This window comes from Melanerpes formicivorus, unplaced genomic scaffold (assembly GCF_026170545.1).
Source record: "Melanerpes formicivorus ecotype bairdi unplaced genomic scaffold, bMelFor1.0.p_v2 SCAF_5, whole genome shotgun sequence".
Taxonomy (NCBI): domain Eukaryota; kingdom Metazoa; phylum Chordata; class Aves; order Piciformes; family Picidae; genus Melanerpes; species Melanerpes formicivorus.
Window position 1 is genome coordinate 27,364,515 of NW_027142357.1, and position 11,102 is coordinate 27,375,616.

Here is an 11,102-nt window from a genome sequence, read left to right on the forward strand (position 1 = left end):
TGTCCAGATTCATGGCTTCTCTCCTCTGCACAGAGTATGCGGGAAAACTAAATTGCATTTGTCAGTGTTCATAAAGGGTCATTTCTCACTGCTTTCCTGAATGTTCCATAATCACAGATGAGCAGGTGTGCTAACATCAGACTAGAAACTGATGATAGCCTTTCTTTGTTGTTAAGTTGCTCTTCCACTGCAGTAATGAAAAAAAACTAAGCAGAAGGTGTGAGCTCCTGTATCTTTGACAGACAGCAGATCATTAGAATGAACCTGTCTACACAAACAAAGAGTGATTATTATTCATGTAGAGAAATGTTCTGCATAAAGAAGTTTGCAGAGATCAGAATGAGTCTGCAAAAGTTTGCATGAAAGACTTTGCTCCTTTCCTGAGTATAGCATATTGGCTGTGCAAGAAATTACTCTGTGATCCAATTATTGCTTATTCAGTTATACCTTGGATAAATTTGGTTTATAGCTCATGACCAAAATCTTTAACTACTTTGTGATAGAAGGGGGATCAGCTATCTGCAGCTCAGGTTTCTGAGTGTTAGGTTTCTGTCATAACACTGGTAATACAGGAAGGTTCTTTACAGGCTGCAGACTTCTAAGTTGACTTCAATCTTTCTTTCTGAAGTATTCAAGTTACTATTACAACATACAATGTTTCTTGTTTCCAATTCTAAACCATGTTCTAGGAATTAAACTTTCTGAAACTTATGTACATAAACCAAATTTTCTTACTGTAAAGCATGTAATTTATCTTGCATCCAGCATGTAATTTATCTTGCATCCAGCATGTATTGTTATTACAATGGATATCATGAATAATATGGATGGGATAATGAAAAGTAATCAAGCCAAAGTACTTGCAAAAAATGAGAGGAATCTTAACCCACTGAAAGTGAATCATCTGACTTAAATAAATGCATCTTTGGATAGGAATTGGTCCACTTATAAACTTATTTGTTGATGTGTTACCAGTCTCTGACAATAAAGGATAGTTTGAGTAGATGTTTACACTTTAGACCATTAAAGTGAAATAAGTTTTCAGAAGCATATTTCCTAAATAGACTTTAATCACAGTACCATTGAATGCTTTGACTTGGAAGGAACTTTTAAAGATCATTTAATCTAACCCAATGGTCAATGGATTTTTTATATTCTGTGCTCAGTCAAGTTTGGTTTTTTTCATACTTTGTTGTACCTGATTCTCTTTCCCTTTGGGAAAAACAATTTGGTGATCGACTGGAGTGTTACTGGAGACTTTACTCACAATAGTTCACTATGACTGCTGCAAACAGTCTTCTGGTGCATTTGGAGCTCCAGTGGCTATGTGGATTTATATCAGCTGGTCTAGAGCTGTCACCCAACTATTGACAAAATCCAGAAGCTCAGGTAATGCAAAGAAATGGATTTTTAAATATACATTTCTCTTTGAAGGGTGGTCCATAGAGTCAATCTTTGAGTTGTAATCATATTCTTCTTTTTCAAATTATATTCTATGCCTGGGGTTGCAATGCATCATGAAAATCCCATTGGATTGGACACAAATATAATCTGCAATTCAATAGTTCTCTTTTTCACTGTTGTCTATCAAAATTTCTATGACTGGCTCAGTCATTCATTAACAAAAATACGATGCCCAAGTTCTGCGCAGGATCATCTATTATGTTAGCCTTGTAAAGAAGTATTGGTATTGACTTTTAATGGGACAGTAGTTCAAACTACTTCTCCCCTGCCAAAGGCTATTTTTATTCTTTTAAAAGTGGAAACAAGCATCCTGGCTCATCTTCTAGCAGTATATCCTTAGCACAGAACATGGAATGACTCATTTATGAAAAGGCAAATCCGTGCTTGAATTCAGCATTTGCAAATTTCCTATCTTAAAGTCTGCTCCTTAAAGAAATGGTAAGACTTTTGGACTATTTCCAACTAGCAGAGAAATACAAATGAGTGAGTTTCTCAGTGCATCAGAACTTTAACTCCAGTTTTCTTGCTTAAAATGTCTCTTCTTATCTGTCTCTCTTTTTGGCCAACAGGGATGTTTTAGGAGATTCTAGATAAATAGGGTTTTTTGTATGGTTGGAACCTATTTGTAGAGATAGCTATTATTATTATTATTATAAATTATTTATCAGTATATTAAAAATTGCTCATAATGTTGTAGTAGACAAACTGAATCAGCATTTCAAGGAAATTCAAGACCTTTATCAACAAAGACTGGTTAGCACTTAAATTCTTAAATGGGTGGAAATATTGCTTCTTAAAGCATGAAGGGAAAATGAAATACAGCCACAGTGAAGAGAGATGAAAAACAAAGCATGTTACACTGCTCAGTGTCTTGCATAATTACTAGGTTTGTGATAGTCACGAGTCTGAACCAAGTTCCTGCAGGACTGTTAGGGATTCAGCATGACCATTCTATTGCTCATAACATCAACATACTTTTTACTTCAAAGTTAAGTGGAGGGGACTGACTAGAGAAGCGCCTGCTGACTTCCTTGAAGGCAATACACCTCAGAAATTTAGGAATGTTTTCATGATGAGGTGAAGATAAACTTACCTGATGTTTTTATTCATCAAAGCCTTGGAGATCCTTTCTTCATTTTGCAAAGGCTGTTTTTTTTGGAAAAGGCTCCTTTTCATAGTATTTCTGGGAGATCTGGGAAACTCATGTTGATTTGGATCTGGAATTTGAAAATGGGTCCCTCCCATATAGATAATTTATGGATATGGCAGAGATGTCTCTGTCTCAAATGAAAATTGGAAGTTTGGGAATGTGGTAGGGAAGATATTTTTGCTTATTTAATCATTAGGAATGTTAATTAATATCTTAAGAACTATACTGCATATCTCTTATTTTTCTTCAAACAATTAACAAGGGAGACTGGTAAAATACACAGGTTTTTCAATCTAAAAACCATAGTTGTAATAAAATGACATATTTTGATGGATTGAGATTTATTATTTATTTATTTATTTTTATTTTAAACAAACATTCAGACCAACTATTTTGCAAAACCGGGGAGAATGGAATAGGAATAAAAAGAGAAAAACAGGGAGAAAGCTGCAAGTTAACATGAAAATAAGTTTCTTAGGGTTTAGTCCTCTCCCTATTAAAAATGGCAATGTACCACTCTGGAAAAAATGGTTTAGCACATTAATGTTGTATTCCAGGTTCTGCTACAAGCCTTTAATGCTGCATTAAAAAGAATGTGTGAGGATTCCAAATGAGCAATTCAATTGTTTCACGTGCTTGACCCTAATGTCGTGTCACACAATAGGAGCACCAAATTTGTATGCTTACTAGCTGTTAGCAACCCCGTTGCTTTGTATTTGTGTTTGTTTGTTTCTGATCCCTGCTCGGCACTGTTGTCATGTATTTCTTCCCATCAATATTAATCACAAATGTATTTACTTAAAAGAAGTATGGGGAATGAACATGCTTTCCTCTAATCTAAAGGAACCCTCATAAATAAGCACCTGTGAAAGAAATAACAAACCTGATGATAACAGTATATATTTTTTGCTAACCACTATTAAACATTTTATGGTATGTCTTTTGAAACAGAGCAAGGAAATATGAGTTCATGGTAATTCTTATTTGACAGTGACTAGGGTAACACATGCCCTGCACTTTTTTCTTTTTTTTCCTCTCTTAAATGCCTTCCTATAAATAATGAGCCCAATCTGAATGTAGTACAGTAAGTGTAGATTATTTTGTTTATTATTTAGCATAGCTTACACAGGATTTGCAGTCAGCCAAGCACCTTACTCTCCTATTCTCTTGCTCTCGCAATGCAGCTGGGGAGAAACAATCTATTACACTTCATTAATCCTTTTAATAACTGTTGTCTGCATTATTTGCTCTTTACTTTGTGGTTACAATTAATATTTAACTTCCATTATGCAAAGTCCACTTATCTGTATTAAATTGTATTTGCTAGGCTTCAGTGTCACAGTGCTTCTGGGACAACATTTGGAACACAATATCTCCCCTTATGCTAATGTTTAGGTAAACTTGTGAATTGCAATTTCTTATTCCTTCATCTACGTAATTGATAGAGATGGAGAACAAGAAGCATCATTTCTACCCTGTTTGCTTCCTTCATAAACCATTACCCATTACAACTTGATTTCCAATTCCTATCTAATTTTCTACACAGCTTGCTGTTTTTCTTTGCTGCTTAATTCTGTTGGTGCAATTGACTACAGTCAGTTTTGTTTTATTTCTTCTTGTACACATTTGGTTGTAACTATTTGAAGCATAGTAGTTCTAATGCAGTTTTGAAGATATGTATTAGCAAACTATTTGTATTTTGTCTTAATATATATTAATGGCAATAATTAACCTGGAGTTCTTAATTTTGTTTCTGAGTGTACTGGAGAGGTGTCATACCATGATGGGAACTCTTCAGTTGCACACTGAGTAGCCAATTCAAGTAAGGACAGTACTTCTTAGTAGTGGATCTCATCTTGGTACCAATAACTCCACATGATGCTAATATTCAAACAACACTTTCCTGTATAGTATATCAGGAGTCATTTAGATTTTCTATTTGATCTTAAGTTCAATGTTTTCAAATTACTCATCATTCTCGTAAGCGTCTCATAATTCAGCTCTGGTCCTGTTCTGGGTTTTGAAAGCCTGGTTGCATGAAACACCACCTTAGAGTGGAAACAATTCTTTTAACTTTGCCAAAATGCTAGCGAGATAAGAAAGGGGACAATACATGCCTGTATTGCCTTCATTATTTGTTACTTTTAATATGTTTTTCTCCTGGAAATGTATGATTTTTATGAAAGACAGGGTTGTTGGGTGTTTTTATTCTGTATCAGTAAAAATGGGATCTGAATGGATGCAGGAAACTACAGGCAGCCAGCCTCATCTTCATCACTGGAGAGGTGGTGGAACAGCTCATTCTAGAGGTTGTCTCCAAACGTGGGAAGGAAAAGCAGATTATCAGGATAGTCAGTGTGGATTCACAAAGGCCAAGTCATGCTTGACCAACCTGATAGACTTCTCTGATGGCATGACTGACTGGGTAGATGAGAGGGAGATCAGTGTATACTGTCTACCTGGACTTCAGCAAGGCTTTTGACACTGACTCCCATAACATCCTCATAGGTAAGCTTAGGATGTGTGGGTTAGATGAGTGGACAGTTAGGTGGATTGAGAACTGGTTGAATGATAGCACACAGAGGACTGTCATCAACAGTTCAGAGTCTAGCTGGAGGCTTGTGGCTACTCATGTTTCCCAGGGGTCAGTAGTGGATCTAGTCTTGTTCAACATCTACATCCACAAGATGAATGAAGGAACACAGTGTACTCTCAGAAAGTTTGCTGATTGTATGAACCTGGGAGGAGTGGCTGATGTGCTAGTAAGCTGTGCTGCAATTCAGTGTGGTATGGACAGACTGGAGAGTTGGTCAGAGGTTAGCCTCATAAAGTTCAACAAGGACAAGTGTATTACTTCCCACTTGGGAAGCAATAACCCCATGCATCAGTACAGGTTAGAGGCTGACCAGCTGGAAAGCAGCTATGGGGAGAAGGACCTGGGGATGCTGGTGGACAAGTTCACCATGAGCCAGCAATGTGCCCTTGTGGCCAAGAAGGCAGCAGTGTTCTGGTGCGCTTTAAGACATTTGGCCAGCAGGTTGAGGGGTTTTCTCCTCTGCCTCTACTCTGCCCTGGTGAGGCTGTATATGGAGTATTGTGTTCAGTTATGGATTCCTCAGCTCAAGAGAAATTGAAACTACTGGAAAGAGTCCACCAGAGGGCTATGAGGATGATGAGGGGACTAGAGCATCTCTCTTACAAGGAGACTGGGAGACTTGGGGCTCTTTAGCCTGGAAAAGAGAAGACAAGATATCTTATAAATATCAAAAAGGTGGAGGCCATGAGGATGGAGATAGCCTCTTTTCAGTGGTGGCTGGTGATAGAACAAGGGGCATTGATTACCAACTAATACACAGGACATTTCAACTGAGGTTAAGGAAAGCTTTACTTTGAGGGTGGCAGAGCACTCAATCAAGGATGTCCAGAGATGATGAGGAGTCTCCTTCTCTGGAGACCTTCAAAACACACCCAGATGTGTTCCTGTGCAACTTGATCTAGCCATAGTTGTGTTAGTAGGAGGATTGGACTAGATGGTTTCTGGGGATTCCTTCCAACCCCTACTATTCTCTGATTCTAATAACATGGGAATCACGTTCTGCCTCAGCATGAGAAAATATGGGGGGAAATGGAGAGATTATAAAAAATAAATAATTGTAAACAAATGCCTCATGATGAGAAATTGAAACACTTTATAGAAAAAGTTGTAGAATCTGATTTTCATGAAGTCATTAGCAGCTTTGATAATGTAGTGTGAATGTCAAAAAAGGTAAAGAAAAATGAGCAACAAATTTGAGAGTAAGCTTTAACTTTGGGGAAGATGTCTGGGAGCAGAAAGAGGAGGGAGTTTGCTGTACAGAATGGACAGAGAATAATTTAGGGTGTTTTTTTTTTAAGGTATCTGCAATGCTGTTGCCAAAAACAATACTGTTCAATGAATAGAGCAGTAAAAAAAATCACAAGACTGAGCTAAGCAGATGCTGTTTGGAGGCAAAGCCCAGCACTGCCACTCCACAAGGTTCTGAGATTGTCCCAAAGTGGCTATTCTCCAGAGGAAACTCAATCCCATCTTTCAAATTAAAGAAAAGAGGAAATAGTTATAAAAACACCAAACTTTGCAAAGTCAGCTCCAACCTGCTGTCTTCAGTTTCCCTTTTGTCAGCAGAAGCTGTTGAGAGGCAGATTGGCAGCCCACCTGTGTTTGTTCTTCACATTAATAAATATCAACCCTGTGCCAAACAGATTTGAAGTTAGAAATTATATTAGAAATGATGAAAGAAATCTTGAAAGATCAATTCCCACAAGGGTCACAAGGCACATACTGGGAACAGAATCATTTAAACAACCCTGTGGGATAAAGGCATCTCTCCTGTGGCTGGTCAGGGTGTGGTTATGCTTCAGGTTTTAAGTAATATTGTTTTGACAGCACTCTAATTAGTGAACACACAGAAGAGTGTTACAGTAGTAGAAAGCTACTTTTACAAGAATCTTGGTGTTTGAGGATTTTTTCTTTAAATACAAATAATACAAATACAAATAAGCTGAAATGGAATTCTCTCCCTTCAGAACTATGCAAACATACATATTTGTGCTTTATGGTTTCTTCCTCAGCTTGTCAGTCTCTCATTCATGTGAATGTATTTTCAGGTGGTGTAAATTAGGGACAGATACTATTCTGTGCACTGACCAATTGTTTCTGGACATTGTCTCTCTGTTCTGAATATAGTCTGTATTGAGTACTTTCTGACTGAGAGCCCTAGGTCTGGGAAAGCGCCAACTCCTCAGTGTGAAATTTTGAGCTTTGTTTCCACTATCAGAATTTGCTGCTTAAATTGTACTTGTATTGGTACCATATGAAAAGCAAAGACTTAAAAGTTAAGTCATGTAAATAAAAGGAACATGAACTGTCCTGAATTTAATGTGATGTGGTGGAAGGAAGACCGGTGAGCTACAGAAGAAAGCCTTCATCAGTAGCTATAAACTAAGTCAGAAAATACCCAGATTCTGAGTTTACCTGAGGAAATTCATGTCTGTCTTTACTGACTCAATAGCAGTGTAGAAATGGGCTTTGTTTATCTGTTGTTTGCTTAGTTCGGTTTGGTTTGAGTTTGTTGGTTTTGTGCTTTGGTGTGGTTTTTTCTTTGGTGGGGTGGAGGGGAGTGAGTTATTTTGTTGGTGACTTTTGGGTATTTTTTTTTCTTCATTGTAGAATCCCTAAGTATCTTTAGTTAATGGCACAGACCACATGTTGTGAATACCCTTTTTACAGACAATACTTTTAGATTCTTTTCCTGGACTTATTTCAAATGTATTGCAAGTAACTCTTACCTTATGAAAGCAAAGGCTTAATTCCATCGCTACAAGGACACGTAAGGTTATATTCTTTCCTGGAACTCAAACATCTAGGTGAAATCAAACTGGACATGAGCTGTTTGTTTCTCAGCAGTAAAAATGGTCTTTCATAGTAAATTATCAGATGATACAGATTTCACAGTATGCTTTTGTGTGGTTCAGATACGGATATTTTAATCAGAGCTGTGAAACTGCTGTGCCTAGGAGAAAGAAATAATAAAGCTGGCAGTTTCCAGCACTCTCTATTCTTCCACCTCTGTGTTGTAATGTATCATTAGTGTAAATTGCCGCCTTGGAATAGGAGGATAGTTTGAGTTCTACAGCATTAGGAATTTCTCCAGATCTGTGTTCAAGCTGACAAACAAGACAAGCTGGCTAAGTAGGCTTTCTTTAGTAATTTGCATGATGTATTTTAAAGCCTTGGCACACTGACTTGCAAACTGCGTCCATCTCCTTTGCTTTTCTAACATGGAAATGTAACCTAAACTCCTGTCTCCATGCATTTGGGAGATGGCCTCAGAGTTGCGATTCAAGCTAGTAAATATGCAGATTGTGTCCTATGTCCCAGTAATACCTCATCATACCTCTACTTGAACAATGATTCTGTCAGAAATAATGATTTTAAACCAAAATCCTGTTCTCCTGTGTGTGAAAATCTAGGAGGCAACAGATTTATTCTGTCTCTCTAAGATTTGAGTTTGTCTTCGTCTCATTACTGTATTTCTCTCTTTAATTAGTTTTAGGCAGTGATATCCAAAATGTACTCTTGCTCTCAAAATAAAACTCATACAGTTTGTCATATTTTCTGAAGTGTTGGCACTTCCAGTGGGTGTCTTTAACAGGAAGCTGTAAGAAATCCCCAAATGTGAGGTGAGGATCACCCTTACACAGCTAAGCCATTTACATGGGTGAAGTACCAAGACTACATAGTCAGATGAATAACACATATTGTGGGGAAGCTAAGTCATCTTGTAGTTTTTGACTTCCTCAATGCTGAAAACTTCTTACCAGGCCAGGGCTCCAAACATTATGACTCATAAAAGGAAAGAGATCAGATCATGAATATTTCAGATCTTGGCTTTTTTTCTACAAGTCTTGCCCGTATGAAATTATATTTGCCAGATACTCAGCATTGTACCAGCACTATGCAGGAAGGGCCAGCCAGTCAGCCGCTCTTGAAGAAGGTTGCTGCACAGCCCATGCTATTCATATTCATCTTAGAGAATGCAAATAATAGAAGTATGCCTGGTTCATTAATTGCAGTTAGATAACATTGTCTGAAGAGTGCTCCGCTTAGCCTCATCTATGCCTGCTTGCTGCTCCTCAGGAGAGCACCAATGGTAGGCAGAAAGCACAGCTGTATGCATCTACTCTTCTGACACCTCTAGTCACTGAAAGTCAAACACACAACTACCGAAAACATTCAAAAATCATCCTGAGGTTTTCCTTGCAGTCCCACCTCAGCTGTCTCCTTCAGCTCACTATCTTTCCTTTTCTTCACCTTGCTGTGCAGGAGAATGTTCTCTTACACTGAATTGTTTAGTATTTCAGTAGTGGGCACTGTGAGTTCAAATATTCTGAAGCCTCCAAGAAAATTTGTCCTTAGATTATTTGAATGAAAAGGGAATTTCTCTATGGTTCTGAGCAACCAGGCTATAAGAAAAGGACAGATTTTTGTGCTGATTTAGGCATTTGTTGTGGGGTGTGATTTGTGTGAGTTTTTTTGTTTGGTTGGTTTGTTTGGTTCGGGTTTTTGTTTTCTTGGAAGGGTTGGTTTCACAGTATCACAGTATCACTTAGGTTGGAAAGGACCTCGAGGATCATCGAGTCCAACCTATCAACACAGACCCCATGACTAGACCATGGCACCAAGTGCCACGTCCAATCTCCCCTTGAACGTCTCCAGGGTCAATGACTCAACCACCTCCCTGGGCAACCCGTTCCAATGCCGAATGACTCCCTCGGTGAAGAACTTCCTCCTCACCTCGAGTCTGAACCTCCCCTGGCGCAGCTTGAGACTGTGTCCCCTCGTTCTGGTGCTGGTTGCCTGGGAGAAGAGGCCAACCCCCTCCTGGCTACAACCACCCTTCAGGTAGTTGTAGAGAGCAATGAGGTCACCCCTGAGCCTCCTCTTCTCCAGGCTAAACAATCCCAGCTCCCTCAGCCTCTCCTCATAGGGCTTGTGTTCAAGGCCTCTCACCAGCCTTGTTGCCCTTCTCTGGACACGCTCAAGTGTTTCGATGTCCTTCTTAAACTGAGGGGCCCAGAACTGGACACAGTACTCAAGGTGTGGCCTAACCAGAGCAGAGTACAGGGGCACTATGACCTCCCTGCTCCTGCTGGCCACACTATTCCTAATGCAGGCCAGGATGCTATTGGCCCTCCTGGCCACCTGGGCACACTGCTGGCTCATATTCAGGTGGCTGTCGATCAGCACACCCAGGTCCCTCTCTGTTTGGGAGCTCTCCAGCCACTCCGACCCCAAAAAGCTGTTTCCGCCCGGGATCGAACCGGGGACCTTTCGCGTGTGAGGCGAATGTGATAACCGCTACACTACAGAAACCTATGTGTTAGCTTTGTTTTGTTTTGGGGGAGGGTTGTTTTTGTGGATTTTGAAGAAAATTTTCTTCCTCTAAACTTGACTCAAATTGACAGTTACCCCATACTGGGTAGTTCCAGTAAAGCTGCTTACATTAACCCTTTTGGCCCATTCAGTTCTTGACTGGAATAGGTCCTAAATAATGCATTTATTTGGAGCAAGTGATATCACAGTATCACCAAGGTTGGAAGAGACATGAAAGATTCTCAAGTCCAACCTGTCACCACAGACCTCATGACTAGACCATTGCACCAAGTGCCATGTCCAATCCCCTCTTGAACACCTCCAGGGATGGTGACTCCACCACCTCCCTGGGGAGCCCATTCCAATGATGAACCACTCTCACAGTGATGAACTTTCTCCTCACCTCAAGCCTAAACTTCCCCTGGCGCAGCTTGAGACTGTGTCCTCTTATAGTTTGCAAAACTAGTAATTCCTAAGACTGACTAGAAACTCCCCAAATCTCTCAGTTTCTGTTGGGTTTTGTTGTTGTTGTTTTGTTTGTTTGTTTTAAGAAAATTAATGGGTTGATCTTTTCCT

General features: G+C 39.3%; 1 non-coding gene across 1 annotated transcript; it reads right to left on the bottom strand.

Annotated features, from left to right (window-relative positions):
• Positions 1-10,453: 10,453 nt before the first annotated feature.
• TRNAV-CAC (transfer RNA valine (anticodon CAC)) lies at positions 10,454-10,526 on the bottom strand. The gene has a single exon. It is a non-coding gene; the product is annotated as a tRNA-Val (tRNA).
• Positions 10,527-11,102: the final 576 nt, after the last annotated feature.